The sequence below is a fragment of the Prionailurus bengalensis genome, chromosome A1, assembly GCF_016509475.1.
Source record: "Prionailurus bengalensis isolate Pbe53 chromosome A1, Fcat_Pben_1.1_paternal_pri, whole genome shotgun sequence".
In the NCBI taxonomy this organism is placed as follows: domain Eukaryota; kingdom Metazoa; phylum Chordata; class Mammalia; order Carnivora; family Felidae; genus Prionailurus; species Prionailurus bengalensis.
Window position 1 is genome coordinate 208,762,413 of NC_057343.1, and position 14,315 is coordinate 208,776,727.

Sequence of the window (14,315 nt, forward strand, 5' to 3'; positions counted from 1 at the left end):
AGAGGCACACTTGTAAAGTGAGAAGAGCAGAAATAAGCTTCCAGACACATGGAAAGACTTAAAAATTATGGAGGGGAGACTTCATGAATAGTAAATGTTGTTATTACACTATAAAGTGACCTAATGAAAAAATTTCTGGCTCTAATCAGGCAAAGCAGAGGAGTGGGGGAGAAGGAGGTAAGACAAAAACTAACTCAAACAGAAGTAATGGCTGAAGGAAGAAGGCAGCTACAAAAATGCCTTCAAGATGTCTGATAAGGCTCTTGGAATGGCTTTGATGGGATATATAATTGATCTTCTTTGCGGGCTGGAGGTCGACACAGGAGCATCTACTGGCTGGTGGGGAGGGAGGAACTAGCTGGGAATGGGGGAGCATCCTAGCTACCAAATGGCTCCTCTCCACGCTCCATGACATCTCCATGCTTGCTTCGGGCACTGGCAGTCAGGCCACGATTAGGCCGCTTTTCTCTGGGCCTACTGCCCCGCCCACCCCAGGTTCTGTCCCTCACTGAAGGGAGCCAGGCCTCGATGACATTGTAGGAAAGTTTATGGCCTTGAGAATTCAGAAGTTTTTGGGATTGAGCTCTCCTTAATCTTTGGGGAAGGACCTTTTTTTGTTGAAGCACTGCACATGTGGAAATAAACAGTACCACACTTAATACAACAAGGAGCGTGCAATGTAGACAGTGTCCTAGAAAAAGCGGGGAGAAGACCTAGTGGCCTTTTCCAATGTGTATTTCTGGGACTGATTACTTCTAAATTCCTAATCAGTTTCCCCCTGAGGCAGACGGGATTCTTTTTCCCATTGGTGAATAAGCTAACTTCCCCTTCCCCTTCCCACTCTCATCTCTATCCCTTCTTATCCAAATGACTGCTCTAGAAACCAGTTCTTCTTAAGCTATACCCTCCCACATTTTATTGGGCGGCTGGGACAAAGTGGTGGTAGTGGAATGTCCTCCAACTTTGAGCCAGGACACAAACGTCATTGCCGTGCTCGCCATCTTGGACACAATCGGATCTTCCCCTGAGGATGTGAGAGAGGGCAGGGAGCCATGTGTGGCCCTTGTTAAAACCCTTGTCCAACTTGCTGAGGAAGAGTCCACATTTCCCCTCGAGACTTTTTACAGATTTTAGATTCAACTAAAAGTCCAAATTCCTATGGATTAGGTTTATTTGGTGCCTTGTTCCACGAGGTTGAGTGGATCTTTGTCTCCTTGTTTGAGTTGAAGAGAATTGCTCTTAAGACACTTGTTGGCATGAGGTGGTACCGGACCTCTGGAAGCTTCTGGCCAGGTGGGCTGGGGGCGATATTTATTGGCCTGCTTGGTCATGCCTCAATTATCTGAAGATTAAGAGAGTAGGAAGATATAGGCCAGCAGGGGGCTTTGTGGATACGTGGGCTCTTGGTGGCACAGCAAACATATCCTGCTTTGTTTCTAATTCTACCCTAAGCCTAAGCTTGCTCCCACTGATATTTTTTTTACCTGAATGGTTTTGAAGGCTCCATGTGTTTCTCTCCTTCAATCTCTCCTGCCCGGAGGATGTAACTAATGTCAAGGACAAGCGGGGTGCTGAAATACTGGAGAAGCCTACTGAAGACTGAGCTCTCCAGCGTGCTCAGTTGCCCTAATGGTTATCACAGCACACCTCCCTAGGTGGAAAAGCTTGAAAACTCACTGGTTGGGGAGTTTCGGCTCACAGATCCAACGTATCAGGTTTTCTGTCCTCCAAACGGAATCAGAACGAGAACTACCCTGGCAATCTGAGACACCTGAGTCACAGGATGTGCTCTTTTAAAATTCTCTCTGGTGCCGTGTGTCATTCTCGACTTGAAGCCGTGCCACTGAGTGGCACGGAGGTAGGCCAGAGTCACCTTGTGGTGAACTAGCTGTACCGTTGGTTAGGTGTGGTTGGTGGGAACCTAACTCATGGGAACGGAGCCTGACGGGATTGCATGAATCAGGAGGCAAGCGGGCAGTCAAGTTTCCTCCTCTACAAAAAGCTGCTACTTTCTGATGAGGAGGGCAAGGCAGGCCGAGTATGGACACTGAGGACTAGAAGTCATGCCAGTTTCTGCCTCCCACCCAGGACAGCCAGGTAGTGGGTTGAGAGCGTGGGTTCTGGGATCCTGCTGCCTTGGTTCAGATCCCAGCCACACCACTGTTGCTTAAGTGACCTTGGGCAAATTGCGTAACCTCTCTGTACTTAAGCTTTCTTATCTGGAGAGAATAAGAGTACCTACCCCAAGCTTGTTGGGAGGAGCGTGAGTCTAATATGCTCAGAATACTTTTTTTAAATGTTTATTTATTTATTTTTGAGAGAGAGAGAGAGAGAGAGAGAGAGAGAAAGCACGAGCAGGGAAGGGACAGAAAGAGAGGGAGACAGAGAATCCCAAGCAGGCTCCATGCTGTCAGCACAGTGCCTGACTCGGGGCTTGAACTCATGAGCCATGAGATCATGACCTAAGCCAAAATCAAGAGTCAGACACTTAACTCACAGAGCCACCCAGATGCCCTTATGCATAGAATACTTTATTCTGTTTGACTTAGAAATGTGTTTTATTTATTTATTTATTTATTTATTTATTTATTTATTTTGCCCACTGAACCACTGAATTATGTGTCTTTGTGAAAACTGAAGGCAGAGGGGAGAAACGTCTCCATCAAAATAGGGCGCTGCTCATCAACCTGGAAAACGTGAATCATTCAAGCACTTCATATTAACAAAGCCGTGTGTTTGCTGTGCTCACGCGAGGCTAGAACAGACAGGGAGTTACTCTCCGTTCTTTGCCTGGAAGCCTGCAGTTTGGTTTGGTCAAGCTGACCTCCTCTGGTCTCGCTGAAGTCTCCACCCCCTCTCAGCCTCTCTGCGGAGAAAGAGCAGTTCTTCCCCAAGTCAGCATGAAACTAGAAGGAAGTGGGAAAGGAGGGACCACCCATACTACACTGAGTGACTAGGCTAGAAATAAAGTCTTCCAAGTGCGTGCGGCCCCATCCTATCCTTGCCCACATAGCTGGGCAGGTTGCCATGGTTACTCCCCTTCCTGCATCCTTCTCCTACCCTGGAAGGAAGCCTGCCACTCCAGGGCAAGCAAAATCTGAACAAATTGCTTCCTGGTCTAAAAATGGAAGTTGCTTTTTTATTGGTAGCCTCCTGTCTACCTACCTCACCCTTTTCCTCTTCTAAACTTATTTTAATCTTACCACTTAATTGTCTAAGTCTCACTAATTCTTACGTCATCAAGGTGGCCAAACCTTAAGCTTTACAAAATTTCAGGAACATGGGAGCTATTGGCTCAGTATTGAAGAAACCTGGCAATTTTTCTCTGCTACCATAATTTATACAAGCTAGCTGAGGCAAGTGACCTTTAACTGCCTTACGCCAGCGAGAATTCTGAATGACCTGAGCAAGCAGAGTGGTCGGCTATAAGGAAATTACCAGAAGGCAGAATGAGGAAGCCTGAGGGCTGTCACTTAGATTTTTAGGAAACCACAAAGTAAGGGAGCAGGTGGCATAGGGACTAAGAATCCTGGCAGAGTGAGATTTAAAACACTATTCAACCTGGAAGACTTTTGGGTGAGGGATATGTGCTTTAACAGTTTCTCTGAGTAAACAGCTGTCCTATCTCTCTCTAGCAATGTGATGCAAAGAGTCTGTTACTCTGAAATAGACTTTGGTCTCTGTGTGATAGAGGAAATGCATAAGCTCTCATTTAAAAAATAAAATGCATTCTGTCTTCCAAGATTGGACACTTAGTTGCCTTGGTGTGTATTTCACAGCTAGAGAGAATTCATCTAAGATAGTAGTTCTCAGAGTGTGGTCCCCAGACTGCAACATTGGCATCATCTGGGAACTTGTTAGACATGCAAATTCTTGGTCTCCATCCCAAATCCACTGAGCCAAATTCTAGCGGTAGGTTTCATCCAGTGGTATTTCAACCAGCCCTCTGCGTGAATCTAAGAGTAACTTTCACAATTCATTTGTTTTATAATCCAGTTGTTCAGTGGAAAGCATAACAAAGTATTTGGGTTCCAACAGTCATGGAAATAATAAGCAAAGCACTTAAACATAGCTCAGTTTAACCGAATCTTAGGATGCAAAAAGATGAAAAAGGACAGACCTTGACATTTTTCCTACTATCTCAATTATTGTTGTCTTGATCCTAGGAAAACCGATATACTCCTTAGTTTTATATATCACCTCACTTCCAAATCCTTTCTCCACTTTTGGGTTTTTTTAAGGTCATAATTAATCTCCATTTATTAGGAGACTGTCCCAGTTACTTCTTTTAAAAACGATTCTAGTAAACTAGATCATTACCCTTGAACCAGATGGTTTTCTCTAACCTATAAAACTTTTTATTTTGTTTTTTATGCAATGCCGAGAGTGCAGATGAAGGCCTCTCCAAATTGGTAAATGAATCTACTGCACTTAGTTTTTATAGAGCTTTATGGTTTATAAAGTACCATTCCATTCTCCCATTTAACTTTCACTTCAAATAACTTACCATAGAAAAAATGTCTCCATTTCTTAGCTCAGATCTGATCAGTGCAGATCAACTTGTCCTAAGTCCTACCATTAAAGGGGAAAGCCAGGATTCAAGCATGATTTGAATCTTGGTGTTTCTTTAGTAAATACCTATTATGTTAATTATGTTGCTAGCCTGACAATGAAAGAACTCCTAGGGAGTGGAAATCTAGAAGGAAGTCTGTACCTCCTGAAGCAAAGACCGCCGACTCTGGATCTGCATTGCGGTGGCAGCTGCACCATTTCTTAGGCACGCTGCTCACGTCTTTGACCCTTGGGTGTTGCCTCACCCACCCTGCAAAACAGTCCTAAGAATGCCTGATGTTAATCAGAGAGTGATGTTGAGCAGAGATCACACCTTAGACTGAAAAATACAAGGGTGTGATCTAAAATTAGAGAATTGGAACCCTGGTTTCGAGAAGGTGGCACATGATTAGTGGGTAAGAGCTCGGATTATGAACGGCAAATGACTGGGACCACCAGTCGCTTTGCCATTGAAGACAAGAGATACCATGTCTGAGCTTTGTTTTCTCCATCAGTAGAATAGGTGGCCCCAAAGTTAAAGGTGAACCCATTAAAAAAAAAACAAACTTTCTCAGAGCTGTTGTGTCCGCAGCACCCCTACTCTAGAACCAAAATTCTCAGTACAACAACTAAGCTGATATTTGGAAAATGTTCTTGCTTTCATTGTTTGTGAACTTTAAGCAAGCTAAAATCTAGAGACGAATTTCCGCTGAAAATTAGGAGACCTTCCTTCTTGCACACCTTGAAACTATAAAATGTGAGGGTCAAACAGGAGAGTGTGGCAATGTTTCATAAACCAGTACAGGCACGCAAATATTAACTCTTAAGGTACCACTTAAATCTCATCCAGGCAGGACAATTCAGTCCTCTTAAGGTCTAGAGTTCATCCATACTCAGAGAACTGGACAGTGATGAACAGCTTCACTAAATGTGTCCATATTGGATATAGCTGCCCTCCTTGTTCTAAACATTTCACACAAATGACCTCACTGATTTTTCATATTTTATGTGTCCTATTAGGGGCCCAAGGCCTGTTTTAATCTTCGAGAATATGTCACACAGATGTTAAAGTGCTTTTTATTACCATTTCTTTATTTATCATATGCTTGAGCATTTGTCAGTGGTCTAGGATAGTTGTAGGAAGAATGCTGAGTTATATGAAGAATTGGGCTTCGGGGCGCAATGTTAATCCAGATGGGAAACATATAATTGACCTCTAGATCAGAGGGTCAGAGTGGGAATGGTACACATAGTAGTTGCTCAAATGTCTGTTCTTTAAAAGAAAGTCTCAGATGTGCTTTGATTACATTAACACTGGGCGGTGGTAGTGGTATTTTTGGTTTTGTGTGTGTGTGTGTGTGTGTGTGTGTGTGTGTGTTTTAACCTTTGCTTCTAAAGTTAAACATCTTAATTGCAATCCTATTTTTTAAGTAGAAGACAAATATGTAACTGATAGAATAGGCTCTTCTATCCGCATCTGGTTGATAATGAGATTTCATATCGATTTCTGCTTGGACCAAGGCTCAGCTATAACTGAACATTTTGGAAAAACTCATAGACTTGAATTGAAAAGGTCATTTTATTCGGTGTCCAGGCTGCCTTCTGAAGGGTATCCTGATGCATGGATGCTTGCTTAACTGCCTGCTAACTTGTTCTTTGGGATTTCTGACTTATCCTGTTCGTCTAAAGTTCTCAGTGACTAAAAGTTGGCTGTAATTGAAAGTTGGATGATAATATTTACCCAACACCTGCTAGCAGACATATAAGTGCCAACAATTGCTGCCTATAAGAAATTTAGAAAAAAAAAATGGCATCTACTCAACTAACCCGTGGTTTTATTATAATTAAGTGACACAGGTAGGGTCCAGAGAAAGAAAAGGCCATCAGTGTGGTAATGGACTTGGCTTTTAAAGGAATGGTGGAAGTCAGAAGAAAAACGCATCTTTGGCAGAAGCACGTAAGCAAATTGTGCAGGTGTATGTCCAAAGATACAGACTGGCCAGTGTGACCAAGAGAAAGTACAGACGGCAGAAAGAGAAGCGATGGGTTTGGAAAGGAGAGATGGATTGTGCTGAGACTTGGATGTAAGGACAAGAACTTAAATCTGTATTTGTTATGCAGTAGATCTCTTTGTTAAATCAGGAAAAGAAAATGCTGACTCAATAAATTAACCTAGCTATATTGGTCGAATGAATTTGAGCAGAGATGGTTTAGCGGTTAAAGAAAAACCTGTATTTCATGAAAAATCAGCAAAGTAGAGAAAACGTCCGCCAAATCAAATATTAAGGAGCAAACGGAAGTTATGCGTTACCCCTAATGTTTTAAGTGCCCTGCTTTTTACCACACTGTGTGGGGCCTCAAAAAGTAGGAGCTGACTTAAAAATTTCATTGAGTTGGAGAAAGAGTTCTACATGAATCAGAGGGCAACAATAGGTCATGGCAAGTGTATAAAAGCGGTCCGCTGGTGAGAGGTCAGGGAAGACTCCCCTAAGGCAACACACCTTGAGTGGACTTTGAATGACTGGCAGAAATTCATGCAGGTGAAGGCAGTAAGTATTACAGATGAGGAAGGCAACACAGGAAGGCACAGTGTGTGTGTGTGTGTGTGTGTGTGTGTGTGTGTGTCTGTCCAGGGCAAATGGAAAAGATTAGCCTCTCTAGGGAACAGGTCTCTGTCTCTTTCTCTCTCTAAAGATATATTGATAGATAGATAGATAGATAGATAGACAGATAGACGTGATTAGTACAAAAGCAGGAAGGCCATGAGGTCCGATAAAGTATTACCACAAGAATTCAGCCATAAAAGTAGGTCAGTTACAACTAGTGCCTTACAACTTAGATTTTCATGGGACCCTTTTGAGAAGGTGAAGGAAAAATTCATCCCACAAAGAGTTTCTTTATGTATTCTAAATATATTAAAAAGTACCTATGTTATGTGTACAGAAAATAGCAAAATAACACCATAATATGAGTTGGCTAATTGTGAGGGACAAGATACGTGATATAAGGAAGTATAGCTCTTTTGGAAACAGGAACTTGGGGGTGGCAATGAGGCAAGATTAGGGAGGAATACTGAAAATAATTTTTTGAAATTTTTTGATGGGGAGGGAGGGGGGTATGGACATAAAGGGTAGTTATAGAAAATAGAGGGCCAAAAGTTTGCCTGATTCGGTAGACATGTGAACAGTCCAAGATAAATCTTAGCTTTGTTCTAAACTACAGACCATACTGCGAATAGATCTTTTAGGTAAATCCAAGTACCAGATAAATTCTGTAGCTCTGTTTCCAGAGAGGTATAGAGATACAAATGTTCAACTTTCTTTATGAAAACCCTTTAAGAGAAACAATGGAGGAAACTGTGTTCTGTTTTAGGATTTGGACCCTTATACTTTATGCAGCCAACACTTGTTTAAGGGCATACTATTTGCAGTGGTTATAACGTCCAAATTTTTAAAGACTGACATTGACCAGGGGTTATCAGATACTCCCTTTGTAGTGCTCTTGTAACCAGACTATGCCGCTTAAATAACCAAAGCTATTTTGGGGGGTGGCCCTGGTTATATTTTCATAATACTGCTTCATTAAAATCTGTAAGTCAGTAGTGTTGCCTGATCTGAAAGTGACACCACTGAACTCAGAAAATCTGATAATTAGGAGTTTGCTTCTAGAATACGGAGGCTCATGTCATCTCTGAATCGCTTGCTTTTCTGAATGACAAAGCTGAATGCCAAGTGAGCGTAGCGTTTCTTTATGGTGTTTATGAAAATAATGTTGATTCAGAAATTTGGATAACTTTTTAGGAAACATCGCTGACATTCTTTTTTTTAAGTTTACTTATTTATTGAGAGAAGAGGCTGCATGCACGAGTGGGGGAGGGGCAGAGAGAGAAGGAGAGAGAACCCCAAGCAGAATCTGCACTGTCAACCCATGACTCAGGGCTTGAACCCATGAACCGTGAGATCATGACCTAAGCTGAAATCAAGAGTCAAATACTTAACAGACTGAGCCACCCAGGTGCCCCCTGACATTCTTTAATAACCTAGTGTATCACAAGATTCTTTCCTCCCACTGTTTCTGTCACACAGATGCTCTTCCAGATTGTAATATGGTTATAGGAGACTCTCAAACATTGAATGTAAATATCCTCTATCTAATTAGTGGTTTAAGTAAATGTCATAATTTGAAAACCGTGTGTCAAAGACGATAATTAAGCCCTTAAGATGAAATTTGCATCTTTCCATGGTTGATATGAAGAAAGCAGTTTATGTGGGATTCCTTGAAGTAGTATTAATTTTGCTCTTACAAAACATTATTAATGGCAGTGAGACTTTCTACCTTCATCAGAAGCATTGCCTCTAAAAAACTTACCACGAGATAGAGAGCAAACTGAGGATTGATGGGCAGAAGTGGGGATGAGGGTGACCTAAATGGGTGATGGATATTAAGGAGGGCACTTGTCCTATTGAGCACTCGGTGTTATATGTAAGTGATGGATCACTGAATTCTACTCCGGAAACCAATATTACGCTATATGTTGAATAACTAGAATTTAAAGAAAAAATTGAAGAATAAAAATAAATAAATAAATAAACAAATAAATAAAACAAATAAAAAATAAAAAACTTGGCACCAGTTGTTTACTAACACTTGCTTGTTCTCTGTATCTATCGTAAGGCCCTTGAGAACAGAGACCACATCTGTTTCATCAGAGTCTGTATAGCACAGCACAGCGCTTGGTACCCAGTAGGTGTTCAATAACCAATAGCCAGATGGCCAAGTGAATGAATGGCAAGTTACTCTCACTTGCATTATTGATTGTAAATTATTATAGAGTGAGCAAAATGAGAAATTTCAGCTCGCCTTACCATCTACTGGTATAAGTAAGACAGTTCTGAGTCTTTTTTTTTTTTTTAACTTTAAGGTTATTTATAATGAGCAACATCCATGTGTTCCTCTAGTTTATATCTGCTCAGGGCCTGAGAAAGGCAGACAAGCTGTTACTGAAATTCTCCAGATGGTATGGTCTTTTCGAGTCCTTGGGTTAACTTCTACCAATGGAGTATTCATCATGGCTCATACATGGATCTTACTCGATAGGTATTATTATCACCTGGCCAATAATTATCGTAGTGGTGAATAGTTTTCAACCTGATAACTTCTCCCAAGGATGACTTCTTATTCTCCTTCTGTTCCTTCTTTTTAAAGTGGCTAGGAAACTGTTTCCTAAAAAAAAGCTAATAAAACTTGAGGAAATAGATGAAACCTTTGGCTCAGCACTGGATAATTAACGTTATCCCTTTGACTTACACAATTTCTGCCAAAACCAAAAGAAGCCTGGTTTTTTAGTTGGCATATGCTGCTGTAATGTAGGTAAAGATGTGATATCCATTAGGCTCTTTAAACTGCTTAAATTGGGTTGCCAATTAATTACTGTTGCACAGACCCCACTGGGTCCAAGGAAAACCAGTCAAAAAACCAACAATAGACCATATACTGGTCAAGTTTTAAAAATCCCATCATAAAAGAATTTTTTTAACCTCTAGTGACTATTTGATTCAAACCTTACTGTTCATTTTTTAATACATCAGGAGTGTTTCTCGATAATTTTATATAACCAAGTATCAATGAATGACGTCTAAGTCAATAATGGCAGGCAGGATTCTATGTTTCAGATGTGCGCATGTTCACCTTGTAGTTTCTCTTAGCTTTTGAGTTTAATTTCACATGACTTCTAGCAAGCGCTCACGATTCTGTCTCTAGCCCAAGGTAGACTATAGATTTATTTACATTATAAATATTGCTGTCTGACAAATTAGCTCATCTCTAAGGAATTTAATTTTTAAAATGCAGTAAGGCACTGTCACCCTGATATCACTATTCTAAATGCATAAGAAGCAATCTGTCTCTCATTCTACTTGCCCCTTCTTCACCAGCATTTCCTTAGTATTGACCTTTCTAGTCTTCTCAAGTTATGTGGAACGCATATATAAAACGGGAAAGTGCTGTATATTCTGCTTCATACGAGGAGCTATAATGATGTGACTGTTAGTCAGTAGCTGCCTTTTCTAAAGGATGTTCCTTTAGGTGCTCACATTTCAAAGTACCAATTCACTTACATAAGCTTTTAGCAAACTGGCATTATGGGAATTCTATTTTTAGGATAAAATGGATCTTAGAATGAAGGTTATAAGACAAAATGGCCTTTGATTCTTTTTTTAAAGCCACCTTTGGGACACTTGGTTCATATGAAGTTTGAGGGTCACTGTGCATGATAGCTTGGCAAGATGGGATAACCTTGGATCTGACATTTGAGATTGTTAGACCTTAACCTTTCAATTAAAAGGCTTTGTTTCCAAAAGATTAGCCAAGTATTTAAATGAAAAAAAAAATGGCAGCATTAAATCACTCAAAATGGCAAGTTCACGCAACTATCATACTACAAAGCTGTGTGACCCTTTGAAGCCATGGCTCCATATTCAGACTCGTCACCTCCCCAACCTCCACACCATTGCTCAAAACCTCAAAGTCTTTTCAGTACTGTCTAGACAAAATATACTCCTGAAAATTCATTCTAATCCAGTTTGACCCACCTTTTAACCTTTTTTCCTCCTATCACCCAGCACGGGTCTTGTATTCTAACGAAGCTGACATAAATATCCTTTGCTCACTGCTATCAATTTCTCTTTCCCGAAAAGTGTTTTCTGGATCGTTCACATTCCTCCAATCTGAAGAACTAGCTTAATTCCTTTTCTTGTATACTTCTAAAACAAAAGAAGTTGAGAGCATACATATTAGACCTGTGTGGTTTTTAGTAGGTTCATGGACTTTTTTAAAGATTTTTTTTTAAGCGTCTATTTATTTTTGAGAGAGAAAGAGAGCGTGCTAGTGGGGACAGGGCAGAGAGGGGCAGATGGAGGGACCCAGAGCAGGCTCTGCATGCTGACAGCAGAGAGCCCCATGCTGGGCTCCGACTCCAGGACCGGTGAGACCATGACCTGAGGTACCCAGGTGCCCTGTTGACTTTTGCACTTCACCTTCTCTTCTGTCAAGTAGGGATGATGATCCTTCCCCCATAGCACTAAACGACAGAGTCTTAGCATCACAGCTGGCATATAATAAACATGCAATAAACTTAACTTAAAAATATGGCATTATACCTTCTGTGTCTCTAAGAAACCTGTTTAAGCCATCACTGATCCTGCACTTTCTATCCACTCTGCTCTCTCTTTTCCAGGACATTTATCACCTTCTCAAAGTCTGTAATCCATTTATGTGTTTCCCTGCTAGAAGGTAAACCCTATAAAGGAATAGATTCTTATTTTGCTCACTGACATATCCCAAGCTGCAGAAGAGTACCTGGCACATAGTAGGGGCATAGATTTATTACATTAATTAGCTTCATTCAGGGGTAAACTTTGTTTTCAGTCTCTAAACTGCAGTGGTTTTGAGCAGAGATTAGTCACCAAACCCCATATGCTTTGAAAAAAAAAAAAAGAATTAAAATTTTTAAAGCTGTCAGTATTTGAAAGCTTTTTTATTCCTTTTAAGGTAATTTTTTAATCCTTTTAAGGGCATTTCTTAAATGGAGGTGCAAACGTAGAATGAAACTTTGAGTAGGAAATCTCGACACTGGAGAGATCAACCCTCAGAAAGAAATTTTAATCACATCCGCTTCTGATAATTAGCCCTAACAGTAGAACTTTGCTTATTTTAGTGGGACTAAGAAAACTTAATCCCTTAATGTTGTTTCTCTTACTATATTCTTTGGCAAAACTCATTATCTATCTAGTTCGTGAAGGAGTACATCCTAGTTTAAAAAAAAAACACACATTACAGCTATAAACATTCCTAATTTCAGCTTTTGCTGCACTAGAAGCCACCTATGGGGTATAGAAGGGCTTGATCATTAGTTTTTTGAGGATTTGTTTTAACCTCCTTGTCTACAATATTGAGTCTTTTTAATAAAGATTGGATTAGGAACTTAATAGTGGCTTTCAAAGAAGACTTGTCTTTGCATAGGGCTATAGAGTTCAGCTAAGGAAACGAATGATCTAATTACATTTTGTGATGCTAAAAATGCCTACATTATAAGACTAGAAATTAGCAGATTCCACCGTGCATCTGTCTAAACTTCAAGGACCAGATCAAGTTACATTTATTCAATGACCATAATAGGGACAATAAAGAGAGGGTACACAGGGAACACCTATCTAATCACCTATATCTATCCCATGTTTTCCGTAAGTATTCAAGTATCAGTTACTTAGCAAGCACAGAATTTTCCAGTAGGTCATTACTAGTTCAGGGACTAGACAAGATTGCTCTAAAAGCTATGAAACATGTTGCTTAAATGGTACATTTTTTATGAACCAGGAACACTTCCTTTATAGTGAGTCATTGATGTTGACGTTCCTGTGTAGGCTAACCAGAAGCCTTTTTGTAGTTCAATAAAAATATGAATGTATCATAATGGGCCAGGAGGTCTCAGTGGAAGCTCAGCAAAGTGGCACGTGATAAGCAACAATTGCTACTAGTACATCTTACGCTAAACTATAGACCCACACGGCACCATCATGTTTTATCATCTTCCAAAAACCCAATGGGGATGGTGTGCATTTAAGAGGCCGGGAGAAGAAAGAACTCTCATTCCATCCACTTATTCTGGGAAAGGCTCCTGTGGTAAGTCAGATTTTGTTTTGTTTTATTTCATTTTTTTACCAACTTCTTGTTTTAAAGCAAAGGCTTGCCATTAAAGGATACGTGTGTCCCTGAGTGCTAGGCAGGTTTACAAGTGATAACCTAATTAATGCAAAGGAAGAATACGTGACACAATTTCGAGCCAAAGCTCTGATAAATAGAAAACAGAATACACTATTAAGTCGTATTTATTTAACATGAAATGAGTAAACAGTTACCCAGCATTAGATTCATACGAAAGCTGTCTGCAGCTGGAGATGATTTTGAATAACAGATTTTAAAGGGCACAGACATAGATCCAATAAGTGAGACTTTATAGTCTAGAAAACCAGAAAAACTACATTGTGGAGGTGTATAAATTTATGGTTTTAAGTTAAGCCCTTTTAGGGAAGTAACAGTTCCTTTGGAACCATATGAATTGATGATTTGTTTAGTTAATTCATTTATTTCCTTTTAAAATGTACAAACTGAGTTGCTTCTCAGACTAGCAGTATAGGTTTATAAGAAGCAGCATATTACATTCACTGTTACTTCACAAAAATATACAGTTAAGACACCAATTATTTCTTCAGTCTTATAGAATAATAACTAGATCAAAAGTAAAACAAACAAACAAAATTATATTGTGCTTGGGGAAAAAATAACATTTTTCTAGGCTCCTCAAAGTCCATGGTTGATGCCACCTCAGGAGCTTATCTTAAAAAGAAAAAAAAAAGTAAATGAAATATTTAAGACTTAAACCTTTGAAAGTGTTGTCTAATGACACAACCAGGATAATTTTCTTAAGTATCTTGCTTTTATGCGGCTGGTACAAATTTGATTTTTTTGTCCTCTCTCCCAGCCCTGGAATGATTTCAGTGTCAGAAGAGATGATATAAGAAAACAACCCACTAGAATATGTATGTTAGAAAACCTTCAAAGTCACTTTTGAAATCCTAGAATAAACTTTTTAAAATCTATACAGATTAAGGTGCTACTTAAGGTCTTTCCTTGTGTTCTTTGATTATTTTAATCAAGAAAGATCAGGAGGCTGTATGTTCCTTTCGTAAGAATGCTTAGTTCTCTGA

The 14,315-nt window shown here is 39.9% G+C and overlaps 1 protein-coding gene across 7 annotated transcripts in view; it reads left to right on the forward strand.

Moving 5' to 3' along the window:
* DAB2 (DAB adaptor protein 2) overlaps positions 1–14,315 on the forward strand; it is a 70,895-nt gene that overhangs the window by 19,133 nt on the left and 37,447 nt on the right. The gene's annotated exons all lie outside the window — the stretch shown is intronic.